The following is a 14781-nucleotide window of genomic DNA, read 5'->3' as shown; positions in this document are numbered from 1 at the left end:
TTGATTTGTTATAATACAGTAATGCAACATTAAGGATGCTCAGAGGAAGCAACGATTTGTGTAAACTGAGTCAGTGTTCTTGTGTATTCGAGAGAATGAGAAACAAAATTGAAGTGAGGATATACAGAAATGTATGAAGAAAGAGTTTATATGATCTATTTCGAGAGAGAACTTTATATTGATTTTGGCCTGTGGTACAGAGACTACAGGACTGTTGACCCAGTGTGTACCATGACACCATGTTGGACCTGACGCTTGGCTTCTGAAGGTTAGAGTTGTGCTCAACTTGATGTGTGCTGGCTGATCAGACTATTGCTCCAGACACGCTGCGGCTGTGTTGTCATTCATTTATCATAATGAAATACACAAACATAAGGTGCACGGATAGCTGTTTGAGATTACTATATATACCTACCTCTGAGTTACAGGGAGGAACCAAAGAAATCTGCATTTGTGAAGCCTATAAAAGCAAATGTGTTGCAGATAGGTATGTTAATGTTCATACCTTCATGCTCACACACATATATAGAAAGACAGACAGACAGACAGACAGGGATATCTGTTGCCAGATGACTTTCTTCTGCAGGGCAGCACAGGTTCAGTTACATTTCGTCCACTTCCTCCCTGGCAGAGCACCTGCTGACTACACCAGCAGGCGTCAATGTTCAGCTGAGCAATCAGGTTCTCACACTTACAAGTTTTAATAAACATGCACACTTATGCACGCTCACTAGCGGCGATAAACACACTTATAAACTGGCAAATGCCATTGATCTCAAATGTTCCCTGCCCTTTTAACGGCACCATAAACGCACGGCGGGTAGAGAAACAAGCACAAAAAAGGAGGTAGATGAGGTTAAAGAGAGAAGCAGGGTAATCCTCCCTCACTTCCCGGGGTAATTAGGAGTGTGTGAGGCAAAGATTTATGAGGAAGAGGAGTGGAAAACAGAGAACTGTACCACCCAGAGAGAGGGTAATAGGGATTTGGAAACTGCACTTTTTCCTCTTCTGGATCTCTGTAGAGTGTGTGTGTGTATTTTTGTGTACGATTTTTTTGTAGTGGATGGGGGCGGCCTTTTAAGCTGGCAGCTTTCCAATCATTAGTCGATGGGATTTCAGAGCTTAGCCATCAAAGCAACCCCTTTGCTTAAGACAAGGAATAAAGAAAGTGCAATTTGCCTGTGTTCAATCCCCTCTCCTCCTCTTTGTTCAATGTGTTAAGCGTTTGTCTTTCTTATATAGACATGCAGCTACTGTCTCTACGTGCAGTTTGTGATGTTATAGCTGAAGCTTGTGTATTTCCCCTACCTCTTAGATGAGCACTAGCTTTCTCTTGTGCTCAATAGCCTTCCTCTGGGCCTGGTGGGTCCCCCTCTCTTCTCTCTCCCATGGCCAGTCTCCAGGGTCCAGAGAGTGTCGAGGCAGAGTGCTGCAGTGTTTGTTGACAAGGTTGTAAATACCTGTGTCACCATGCTTCTCTCTACTCAGTGTGTGAGGGGTTAAGGGTGAGCGGCTCACCAGGTCAGTGGTTGTCAGTTATCTTACACATCAGAGGTGAATGACCACAGACTTCATCACATTCGGTGGTGTAATGAGTGAATAACCTCCATCTTCTACTTTATTTGCAGAGGTTTTTGCTTTGCTCGTTGTGTGTGTGTGTGCTTGTTTGTGTGGCTGATTGGTGCCGAGCTGCCAGCCTCTCGGCACACAGGAAATGGAAATGAATCATGGGAGACAGATTAAGAGAATGGCGAGAGCTCATCACATCCTGTTAAATACTGGAAATGACTCGAGGCAAGGTCTCTCATTCTCACTCTTCTTTTCCTTCCTCTCTTTCTCTCTCTTTATCCCCCCCTCCCCCTGTCCATGTCTTAGCTCACTCACTCACTTACTCTCCCCTTCACTGTCTGTTGTTCTCAGACAGTGGTTTGGCATGGGGTGAGTGATCAGTGACTGGGTCTAAAGCATCCTATTAAAATTAGTGTCACACACTGGATTTGTGCGGGAGTGAGTGAGTGTGAGATGGAGAGACAGGGAGAGACTCGATGATGGATGATAGATGATGGCTGTGACCTGAATAGATGGCTTCGGGCCGGTCAGATGACTTCCTCAGGAGGAGGAGTAATGAGGAGAGGGCACGGGATTACCGCTCCATCACTCCTTGTTTATGGAAGCCTTACAGCAACCACAAAACAAATAGCACGGTGACTATAGCTGAGTATAAATCTCACACACTGTGTTTGTCCATTCGCGTGTACAATGTGCGCTCGAGAAATGACGCCTGTCTCCTCTTTTCTGAAAACCCCCTCAAAAAAAGCAAAACCAAAAAGGGGGCAGAGTATTTGGTGATACATCTCGTCCTCTCTCACATCCCGCCCTATGGGCACTGTGTTTCTGTGTTTGCTTGTGTTTATTTGGCTGCTTGGTGTCAGAGTGTAGCCTCGATAGGGGTGGTTTCACACCCTTAGGGAAAACTGTACGAGCTGAGAGGTCGGACAAGGTTACATCAGCGGCACTAAGTGAGTGGACACACATAAACACACTTTCTCTCACACACTCACACTATTTGTTGATGCCCTGAGCCCAGTGGAGACGAGAGTAATTTGCTAGCGGTAAAACATGCTCTGCACCACTGGTCCAGGAGCGGGTTTCCCTATAAATCCCAGAATGCAACCAGTTGAAAGATGATGCATCGATCTGACGTCCTACACCCCGGTGCTGATTGATGTGGCCTGGCTCCTGGCCCTGTGAGTGTCTGCTCCGGTCTCTCGGCATCATGTCAAGGGAGGTCTGAGAAAAGAGCTGGACAACTGGGGGATGCTTAGGAGGGCGGAGAACAGCACATGAAGGTCAGAGGAATGCAGAGTGTAAGGTGAGAAAGGGGCTAAGGGGGGAGGATGAAGCACATGGGAAGATAAGACAAGTGGATGTGAGCGGGCTGCTGAAAGTGCTTCGCTGCTTTGTGCGAGACAAGAGGGAGAGCTGGCACGAGAGGGATGCGGTTAGGGGTGCGTGTGTGGGAGAATAAAGGCTTGGGATGGATACTGATGAGTGTGGGGGAGGATGGGTGGCGGGGAGTGGGAACAGATTTGGGGAGGGCTGGCCAGCTGAATCCTGGTGGGGAGTGGCAGGAGTAAGCTGGCACTGCGGAGGCGGGCATATGGAGGGCAGGTTGGCACTTTGGCTGCCACCGTAGCGTGCACCTGCCGGCAGGGGGAGACTCTGCCAAAAGCAAGGGAGGGAGCAAAGAGAGGGAGAGAGACGGGGTGTGTTTGTGGTATGTGGCAGCGAAGCAGAGTTTGGGGCTGCTGGAACCAGCCTTTGAAGATTTTAGATATTAATGAGGAGTCTAAGCGTATCAGACAACTGCGTGCCCTCTTCCAATGGAGACACACACTTAAATGCACACAGGTGGATACATGCAAGCACACATGCTCGCTCATTCCCTAACACCCAAACCTCTAACACACACAAACACACTCACACTCAACATTTAACTCGCCCTCAGTCTAAAACAAACACTTGCTCCATTCTCATCCTGCTTGTCTAAATCTAGCAGTCAGATGCACCGAGTGTGTCTCCTGGTGGAGAGCAAATAAACAGCCTCGATAATCAGGATAGCATTTAAACTCTTCCCTACACTACAACACACTCCCTAATTGGACTCAGTTGTTGTCTTGCTAACTAGCTGCTAATTAGATCAGTGAATTCCTCTCACCCCCTCTCTCGTTGCCTGTGTCATTATTTGCTGCGAACAAATCGCAGTGTTTTACTGAAAAGTGCAGAGTCTTCCTACATGTGGTGGGAAGCAAGGAGATAATTTGTGTCATTATAACAGATGTGGGATTGTGTTAACTGAAAATATATAACATACGGAGCTGAATGTGTGCGCGCAGATATGCATTTAAAGCACATTTAAGCTTTTATTAATCAGTGTGTTTGTGTGTTTTGGCTGCTCTACACCAACACAGATGCAGGAGCCAAAGGCCAGTGCCCTCGTTAAGCCGCTGTCAGAGAGGGTTTGTAACGGCCCACTGGAGCCCATCTGTATCCTAACACAGACTTACACATGCACACTCAAACAGATCAGTTCCTCTGTGTGCCGAGGCAACCATATAGTATTTCATAGTTTGTATATATGTAGGGGTGTTATGTGTGCATGTGTTTGGATGTGTGTGTGCGTAAAGCTGGGTGTCCACAAGTCCATGCTGTAGGTGAATGGTGAAGGGCAGTGACTCCGTGCTCTGGTTTTAGCCTTGGCTGTGGATACAAGTCTTTTGGCTGCCATGTTTTCCTCTGATCTGCCTCCCCTTTCATCACGAAAACCACAGAGAGCAAGGCAGAGGGAGACGGAGAGGTTTAAAGGCTGGCAGCAACATCATGGCCTTGAGGTGTTATCTCTGCCCCTCACCGTGTTGGAGAGAGAGGGGTGGAGGGGGGTGAGGAGAGAGAAATGGACTGTGGGAGTGATTGCGGCGTAGCCCACTTCTCTCTTTTTTTTTTTCTTCCCGTGTGGAGCAGGATGGTTAGCAGATGGTCTTGTTACCAGCAAAATGAAAATGAACGCAGTAAAATTTGCTTGTGTTAATTTCTCATCCCCCAGGTGAGACCTCGAGCACCGGCGTACACAGACGAGCACACTCGTACGTTCACACGCGCATCGCAGATACACGTGCACACCGACGTGCACGGACTTGCCCTGCTGGCTTTAAACACACACCATCTGCATGCGGGGAAAGTGTGTCGGAGGAGTGTGAAGCGTGTGCTTGGCTTAAGGAATGTGTTTCTAATGTTCATAGCCATAGCTTATGTTGCTTTGGAATGTAAAGAGTGTTACCAAACACTTCATGCCATCAGTCATCAGTAACCCAGTTGTCCAAAGACAGGGGGTGCTTAAGGGCAGGCCGACTGAAAAGAGGGCTGAATTGGCAAATAGAGGTAAAGGGAAGCAGGGGAATCTGTGATAACAGGGAGGAGGAGATGGCATGTTCATCCGCAGATGAAGACTAAATCCTTTCATTCACTCCTCATCTTCCCTCCCTCCTTCCCCTGCTTGCTTTGCGGTGAGATGAGAGCTTCTGCTTTGTAACGTCTGCTTCTTCATGTTTGTGTGTTTCAAGGATCCGGACTAGTCCATAGCTTATCCCTCTGAGTGTGTGTGTTCTGCGGGGATAGAAGCGCCTTAGCCTCCCTTATCGTCTTACAGTGGGGTGCTTGCTATTGCTGTTTGAACCCCCAGGGAGAAAGAAAATGATGGATGGAGGGAGAGTGTGGAAAACATACCTTTACCTAGTGTGTAAAGTGTCCTAATCTTTACTTTCATTTGCAGCGATTCAGAGAGACCACACCTGTTTTTCTTGTAAAAACACTGTCATATCTGGCTTTGCAGCAGTGGGACATGATGATGTCACAATGTGTCTTTGTAAAAAAACAACAACAGGCCAATTACATCACCATTGCTTTTTTTGTACTGTAGACCTTTTTATCAGCCAAGATATCTCATAGGCAGGAGGAGGAGAGCTGGCAGATTTTAAAGATGGCTGCATTCACAGGGAGCTAGATGCGCCACCACAAGCTTGTAGAAACTTCTCTGTTTTTCTCAATGTTAGTACCAAGAAAAGGCTGTGGCAGAAAGAAACCCTTAAACCACTTGAGCAACGTATTCAGTGAATGATCCTTGACACTCTCCTTGCTCTCTCCCTGCCTTTGTGAAAATGACAACCTTTTCATGAATGCAGATGCATTAACCTTGGAGCTCTGTGTACAGCGTGGTGCTAACGTAGCCACATTTACAGGACGGAGCGGTGATGCTAAAACGAGTGGGCACTGATGGTACTGCAGTGCACTTTGGCTAAACCCAAATGGCATATGTTGCACTCATATGTATATATAACATGCACACTTGCAGACACTAGTGTGTCTGTGGTGTTAATACCAAGCCACTATACCACCCACGCAGCCCTTGGATGTGAATGAAATGAGTCATATGTGAGGATGCTGTTCACAAACATAGCCCACAGACCACATATGTTCGCCTTAAACGTACAAAACACTCCTACATACATTGTGCACATCATTAAGGAGCGACCTCACACCCTGTCCCCATGTTCACCTACATGCACCAAAGCATGACAGAGATACAGTGTGCACCTAACACACACACACACATTGAGATCTACCACATCTCCTGTTGCTCTTTAACTAATGCTGTAATGTTGCAGATCTCGGCAGAGTCCTTGATGTGTGCAGAGGAGTGATGATGAGCTTAATGCAGTCTGTCTGTGTCCCGGACGTGACCACCGCATTAATATAGCACTAATACAGCGCTCTGTCTGCTGCATGCTAATCGTGTCACACTCTTTCTCGTGCTCTCTTCCTCTCATAAAGTCTTTTGTTGTGAGACTTGTGAGACAAAGAGGTGAGAGGAGGCAGACTTCTGAGGGCTGATTGGATTTAACCTGTTGACTGTCATAGCAGTGCTACGACAGGGGATGGAAGTTTCATGCAAAATCAGATAGCGAGTTGTATTCCTGAAGAAATGTTTACATTCTCTTATTTTGTTGACAGACAGGCTTTGCATAAGATACGTTGTTAGATCACAAAATTAAAATTTGTCTTCTGAGAGGCACACTTGTTGTTCTTCACCATCGACTTCCTACACCACTTTCATAGAGAGGGAAACACAAAGCAGCCCTAACTGTCCGTTTTTGCCATCACTGCTCATGTATCCCACATTAACCCAACTTTTTAAGGAGTAGCACCTTGAATGAAAAGCATAATTTGGCCTTAACACTTGTTGTAAGGCCTTGACATTTGGTCCACCTAAACAAAGCCCTCCCACCCCTCACTCCACCACACACAACCACATAGCAGTCTGGTTGAATAAACAAGACCACTTCAAAGCAGCTCAGTGCCCGTGCCAACAGGCCTGAGAGGAGAGGATGGATGGAGGGAGGGAGGCACTGCAATACTGGAGTGAATCAGGAGGGAAGGGGGGGTGGGGTTGGGCTGGGATGGAGGGATGTGTGAGCGTGACTGCTATTAATGGCCTAATAATGTATTTGGCTGTTTTGGCAGTTGTGAAAAGGGTGAAGGGGGGCAGAGGGTAGAGGAAAAGGGGTTGACAGCGTGTCACGGCTAGTTAAAAGCAAGCTGGGAGAAGAGAGAAAGGCCTTGTTTGTTGGGCTAAACGCTGTAAATAACATCAGAGAGCGCAGCTAAATGGAAATCAATGCAATTACCCTATTAGCATGAGCTTGAACTCACACTGGCGGCTGCTACGTCTTCCTCCCTCCCTCCCTCCCTCTCTCTGTATATCCTGTACATGCATCACTCTCTGCATGATGTTATGCATTTGTCGACATGTCTACTGGACAAACCAGAGACACTTTCAACATATCGGTGTGTGTGTTAGGAGTGTGGACCCGTTGAGTGGGCACGCTGGTTTATCCCTGTTAAAACCAGTGCAAACTTAATGATTTTGTTTAGATTTGCATAACCCTCTTAATCACCCCGTATTTTAATACCTTACAATTGCGGGGGGAGATTACGCTGTTAAGTGGTAAGTCATAATTAGATAAATAATTGGTTTGGCTATCATCGTCCCCGTGCCATCTGTTTGAGGGTATGTGTGTGGGGTGGGTGGGTGAGAGGATAGGGGAGTGAGTGTGTGTGAGAGGGCGGGGATAATGGAAAAGATCCAGGGCTTTAATGGGTTATGTTCTGATTTGAAAGAGTGATACACAAATCACAGAAAGATACATCATTCTCCTCTTCTTCGTCATGGGATCCCTCTCATACACTATGCTAAGTTTAACTCCCAAAACACTGAGAACAAGCGATATCACAGCCTACTCTCAAACTCAGTGACATCGAAGTCCTTGTTTACAGTAAGGTATTTTCAGCTTAGAGCTGCTTCATCTGTTTAATTGCTTTGTTTGCTGTCAGACTGTTGTATTGCAACGCATGGCGCTATAGCACCAGTGGTTGCCGCGCTGCGTGTTAGAATGTGTTTGCACAAATTTACAGGTGCTTATGAGTGTTTGTACATGTAAAAACAACTCTTTGCTGTGTGCCTCCTCCATCTTGCAGGTTTATTTTTTCCTCCATTCCTTAGTGAAACGTACAGGCGCATCTGCTGCCGACTGACGTGCATCCACATGTCACCATCTGTGCCGGTCCCATCTCCTTCCGTTCCCCACGCTCTATTTGCATCCTTTGTCCCTCCCTCTCTCTGCACCCTTTCCCCTTGCTTTATTCTTCCCTTTTCTGCTGTGAGCAAGACAGTAAAATAGTAATTTCTGTAACCTCCCATTGTGTCTCCCTCCCTCTCTCTTCATCTTTCTCTCTTTCTTTGTCAAAGAGTTATTCTGGTGCCTCTCTCCGCTGCTGTATTGAGGGGAACAGACAGTGGGGCTTCATCTCTACAATGAGAGTAAGGAGGGGACAATTTGATCTAATTAGCAGCTGAGATATTCTCTATTAAGATTCAACTTGTAACTAACCGCCGCCGCAGTCAACGCAGGTTAGAGCAAAGTATAAAATTAGAAACTGAGGTAGAAGTGTAGAAGTGTGTATGAGTACATGTCTAATTTGTGCTTGTCTATGTTTGTGTGTATGTGCATGGGCAAAGTGCAGAGAGGGTTAAGGGTGTCTTATGTGCTCAGAACATTCACACTGACAGCTAACAATTAGCTGCCGCCAGTGCGGCTAATAGAGGAGTGTACATTGTTAATTATGTCACAGCAGAGAGGTGGGAAGGTGGAATATATTTGAATAATGGGAGGAATGATATAACAGCGGGCTTTTAAATGCCTCGGCCCTTTTGTATGTGTAATGAAGGGTGTCTGTGGATGTGTGTGTCCACTCAGACCCAGGGGCCTGTCAAACATTCATAAAGATAAAACAAACACACACGTTTACCATCCCCCCTCACACACATACACACAATCACACACACCCTCACTCTCTTCTTTCTCCCCCCCACACACATACAGGGTAACACTGAGAGGCGTGAGAGACGGTGGGTATGTCTAAGTAGTGCGCTCGTGCCTGGTTTTCCAGATCAATGATGTGTGGCTGGGTGATCGATGTGAGGGCTTAGCGGAGTGGAGAGAGCTAATGGGCAGGTCAGTGGTTCAGACACATCCTGGCTCCCCCTGCCTATTACCTCTACGTCTGTTAATAGGCCTCACCACACTCCCCTGTTGCTCACACACACATACACAGACACTTGGATAGTAGGAGGATAGCAAGGAGGGAACACAGCCAAGCATGCTCAATCCACAGACCTACTCCCTACTCCCTGTTTTAACCCGTGTCTCCTCCACTCGTCTCTGTTTTCCCCTCAGTGTTAGTTTTTTGTGCTGTTTTGTGACCTTTGACCTGTTTCTACAGCAAGGCTTTGAAGCTACACCATATGGCGATGCATATGCATGTATTTAAATAAAAGCAGGGGCAGATAAGCAGCATATTTAGAGCTGTGTAAAGTAAATATGAAAGAGATTACTCTTCAACCCTTGTTTAATCTCCTCAAAGTCTACCCTAGCACACACAGGCAACGAAGACAGCCCGTCCCCTGTGTTTCTAATTGGCTGAAGGATACGTAAGTGTCTTGTGATTGGTCCTGTGTAGCTGTCAGTCAGAGGGTATCTGCTGGTGTTAGGCTGTGAGGCTGGGGTCTGGGTTAAAGGGTCAGACACGCAAAGAAAATGCTTGGTCCGTACCACTGACAGGACTGTTTAAGTTAGTTTAACATTTCAAGTCGGTGGTGCTTGAGAAAAATGTATTTTTACTAAAACATACTGGGTTTAGTTGATGATTTCATGCTTATCACAGAAAATGAGGAACAGTTTTTTTTAAGCTTCACCAAGATCAGATTTGTTGCAGGAGCATTGCATGAACACTTATATCCACTGATGAATTTAAGGGCATCATAAAGAATGTGGTGACAGAGACATGTGCTTTTTTTTCTTAAGAGGCCACTACGTTTGAATAGATATTGTTTTATTGTGGATTTTTGTGTTATATATTGTATTTGTTGCATTTTAAATGTGTTTTGATTGGCTGCTACCTTGGCCAGGTCTCTCTTGTTAAAGGTATTTTCAGTCTCAATGGGGCTTCCTGGTTAAATAAAAAGTTAAATAAATAAATCAAGCAAATTAAATTAAATTGAATTAGATTGTAGCAGGGTGTCTGCAGTTCTTTAAAAAGTCAGAAAATGTCTGAAATCCAATTTTATAAATAATAGACTTTAAAAATGATTAAACAGTTTTAAACTTGAATTTGTGAGGTCATAATTGCAACAGACTTTTCTAGTCTAATTTAATTTATCCATCTTTTAATTTCTTTTTGTCAGAGTGAGTCAAGCCCATAATGTGAAGTGTCCACATTTCTGATGTTACATATATTTAAACTGACCACTGAACCTAATCTTTTTAGCTTACACATGCAATTACCTGTTGGCAAAATATAAACCAACCCAGCTCACACACAAATCTACCTCTGCACAGGGCCACATACTGCTTACCTTTATACTTACCTGCAATGCTTCAATAAGAAAAAGTTAAATTGTCCAAATATCAGTCTTAAGTTGGATTAAATGATATCTTGACAAGGTCTTAAAAAGCATCAAATGTGTGTGTCTGATACCTGTAGACACCCTGGATTGAACATTTGTTCCTAATTAAATGATAAATAAGTCAACTTTCCTGTTGTACCACCACTTGTATAAAGATGTTGTGCTATCTTGATATTTTGGATTTTATAACAATGGGTTAGGGTTAAAGAATTAACTTAAATCTTACTTTAGTATGGACACACCAATTCCATTACATCCAGGACTTTTTCTCCGAGGAAATGTTAAAAATTTGAAACTAAATCAAAGCTCCAGGAAATGTATTGATCAAGCTCTTGCTGTGTCCAGGAAGTGTATTGCATTAACTTGGAAGCCAGATCCCCCCCTCTCTCTTTCAAAATGATGATTTGTATGCCTCTAGAGAAGATCACCTACATGTATGTCCTGAGAAACAGATATGATGCCTTTTTAAAGATTTAGCAGCCTTTCATTGGGAGTATATAGAAACATTACCTTTATCAACTGTGGACTCATGTCTGAACAAAGTAGATTTTTATTATTTTTTTTTGGCTCACTGTTTTTGTGAGATGTGTCTTGATATTGGAATTTTTTTGGAGGGAATAGGTTGTGATGTTCATGCTAAATTCAAAAGCTTAAAATAAAATATTAAAAAAAAACAGTTTTTCACTATATTGCATTTGGAGCTGAAAGAACTTGTCAATTAATTGATTTGTTAAAAAATATTGGCAACTTTTTTACAGTCATTTTACAGAAAAAAAAAACAATTCATCAAGACAATAATTATCCGATTAACTAATATGTATACTGACATCATTATTCACGTGTGTTGGACAGCTGTGCACAGCTGTGTGGCAACACAATGATGACAGCAGGTCAGTCAGTGAGGTAAATAACAGCGCAGGGCATCACTCCTCCTTGTTATTTCTCCCTTTACTTCCTCTATCTTTTCATCCATTCCTCTCTCCCTCTGTCTTGCTTTACCTGTCACTTTGCGAAGCCCCTCTTCTGTCTTCCATGTGGCATCTGATCTGCATGTTAATTACCTCTATCGCCTTAATTTAATATCTGTCTGGGAAGAAAGTGGAACACACACCCCAGAGGTATAGCATATGCCCTCCAGCCCTCACTCACACAAGCACGTGTGCACATATGCTCGTGCACACACAGACATACACAAAGCCTATAGGTTTTTTTCTGCATTTTTGTGCTTCCTTGGATTGTTGTTTTGCTGAGGTGTTGGGAGGCAAAGCCGAGGATATTCTTGGGTAGTAGGCTCTGAGTAAAAGGGGGCCCAGGCAGGATGTCTGCAAGGGGGGCTGAAGTCTTTTCTAACCCATCCTCACTGAGTGTGTCTCCCTATGGCGAAGGCTAAAAGCGCTGCCACTTGTCGTCCACATAATGAAGGCGAGGCAGGAGGTGGGGGGAGTTTGTGCCGTTTGTCTTTGAGAGGAGTGAGGGAGTTCAAAAAGGAGGTGAAAGAGCCATTCTTTTAGATGCCGAGGGGGAGGAAAGCGTGCATGCTTTCACAGTGCAGGGCAATTCATCCACCAGGCGCCCCTCTCCACTGTCAGTGTGCATACTGGTGTGCAGAAGATGTATATTCTGACACACACATATGAATGATACAGACATTCCCATCAGCTGTACAACCAACCCTACACTACAGCATTTTACCAGGTAGAGCTGGAGTCAGTTGTGAGTTCACAAAGTGTGTGATTCCATCATAGTTCTAATAATTAGAACCATTTTTATTACCATCTCCGCACTCACTCACACACACACACACACACACACACACACACACACACACTCACACTCTCTCTCTCTCCCTCTCTCAGCCATGCAACAAGGCTGTGTCTCTAGCGGCTGATAGATTGTAATGAATGTAACAGCAGTCAGATCCTTCAAAAGCCTCTCAAAAGCTTAAGCCCCTTTATTAAATTAAGCTAACGATGCCTAAGGCCAGGTCCGCTGCTGAGAGGGAGGGAGAGAGAGAGAGAGAGAGAGAGAGAGAGAGAGAGAGACAGAGGGAAAGATGGGGGGCTAGAGAGAAGGAGAGGTGATGCATAGGGAGGTAAAGGCTGCAGAGATAAGGAGGCGGGGGAGGAGGCAATGTTAGGAACAAGGATATGAAATGGCAAGTAGTCAAACCAGTGAGGGATGGTGGGATGGTGGGAACGGGGGGCCGTTTAGTATCAAATGAAAGAAGGTGGAGGAGGTAAAGCAGGGCTGGTGAAAGAGGACAGGAGGAGGGAAGGAATACCCTGCAGCCTCCCGGAGTTGAACAGAAGTGCACCTGCGGCTGGGAAGAGGAATAGTAATTAGGCAAAGACTCGTTGTGGGAGATTCACAGTGCAAATGTGTGTTTTGGAAAGTATGTAACGAAAACATACACTCTGTGGAGTTTTTAAATGGGTTAAGCACTTCTAAGCTTTTTGCAGACTCTTTAGGTCTAATGTTGATTACATCGTTGTTGGTATTTGCAAAGTGGCCACAGGGAGTGCAGCATTTATGAGCATACGTGTTGATACACAATCATGTATTTCTTTAGCTTGTTTATCTCTACATATAGCACATAATAATGAGCCTATATGTGTGTGTGACTTTAATAGGGATGCTCTTAATCAAAAAACATATTAGGCGACTAATAGTGACAGCATTTCTTTGACAAATTCACAAGTTGATTTAACTGGAAGATGGATGCAGTCATGCTGAGCGATCTGGTGCTTATTAAAGACCAAAACATATTTATGACTATTATTATGATGCTGGAGATGTGACTATCATTTTCTTTTAATTACTTAATACCAATGCCTAACCATCAGAAATGACTAAAGACTAATAGCTCATTAGTGATCAGGGATATAAAGAAGAAAGACCACAGAAAATGACTAATTGGCTAAAAAATTATAAATTAACTAAGGCATTTTAATACCAAAATGAGTGATTATTTGACTAATTGAACAGAAGGGGGCTGCCTTGGTGTCTAGAGAGCTGTCCTGGGGGTAGCATGTGTGCAGACAGCAGGCAGATCAAAGGCTGAGGTCTCGGCGCGGCGTCGTTAGTCAGGATACAGTGTCTACCTGCCTCTCTTTCGTTGCCTCTCTCACAGGTCAAGTAGAGGTGAGGGATACACTATCACTTGGATGAAAGACAAGACACGCAGGCATTATCACGCACTGTACAAATGCATCTTCACACACACACAAAACAGAGGGTCATGCTGCCTAAAGGGGGACGCTGTTGGTCGGGTAGTGTTTCCCGTCTGTGCAGGATGGAGATGTAGGCTGCGGCGTGAGACACATAACCAATAATCATGTTGCATTTGATCCAATGCATCTCAGCAATTAGCAATTTACAGCACAATGTTAAAAAAAAAAGGGCTTCATCCCACTTCCTCCCCAGTCATCACCTGCTTAATCCTTATTTTCATCCTTGGCTCTGGGAGCAACACCCCTTACAAGTGTGGCTTTGATTTTACAGCCTGTGCAGTCGCTGGTATCTAATCCACAGTAAAACCATTGATAAGCCAGACAGGGGTAGAGGTTGTTGGCTGGTGTGTGCTTTTGGTGGGTGGCTGTCCCCTTGTGGACACTCGGTGGAATTACTCTCTCCTTTTTATTAGTAACCTACTGTACACTGTATGGTCATGCAATATTAGGAAGTAGCAAAACAAAGGGGTCTTATCCCTTAATATCTGTTGGTTGTTGCAAGCTGTGGTTAAAGCTTAAATTTCATCCAGATTGTAGATATTTATTGGTACGAATTACTAAATCACATGACCTATAGTGGCTTGTCACATGCTTTTGGAGACACTACTATCATAAGTGATCTACTGTTATTGTTTTGGTTGTGTTACTGGAGGAATACCATGAGGTACAGTAAGTTTAGTGTAAACACACCATTTGGGATACACCGTTTTCTGTGGTGTCTTTAAGGAGTGACCATAGGTGTGTTAAAACAGTCATAGTTTTCTTTTTGCGTGGAATATGCAGAAAGTGTTTATTGATCAGTTAATTCATTAATATAATCACCTCACTGACTGTAAAGTTACTGTTCAGATCATTGCAGTTCAAATTAAATGTGATTTTGATTGTCATTGCATGTGAAAGGCAACCCAGTAATTAGGCACAGTCTGTCAAAACATATCTAGATGTAATTGTTCCTTTAGAATACTGGATGAT

General features: G+C 44.4%; 1 protein-coding gene across 2 annotated transcripts in view; it reads left to right on the top strand.

Annotated features, from left to right (window-relative positions):
* gse1b (Gse1 coiled-coil protein b) overlaps positions 1 to 14781 on the top strand; it is a 188206-nt gene that overhangs the window by 131679 nt on the left and 41746 nt on the right. The window lies entirely within an intron of this gene.

This window comes from Epinephelus lanceolatus, chromosome 2, assembly GCF_041903045.1.
Source record: "Epinephelus lanceolatus isolate andai-2023 chromosome 2, ASM4190304v1, whole genome shotgun sequence".
NCBI lineage: Eukaryota > Metazoa > Chordata > Actinopteri > Perciformes > Serranidae > Epinephelus > Epinephelus lanceolatus.
Note: the sequence above shows the minus strand (reverse complement) of the source record. Positions and strands in the feature narration are given on the sequence as shown.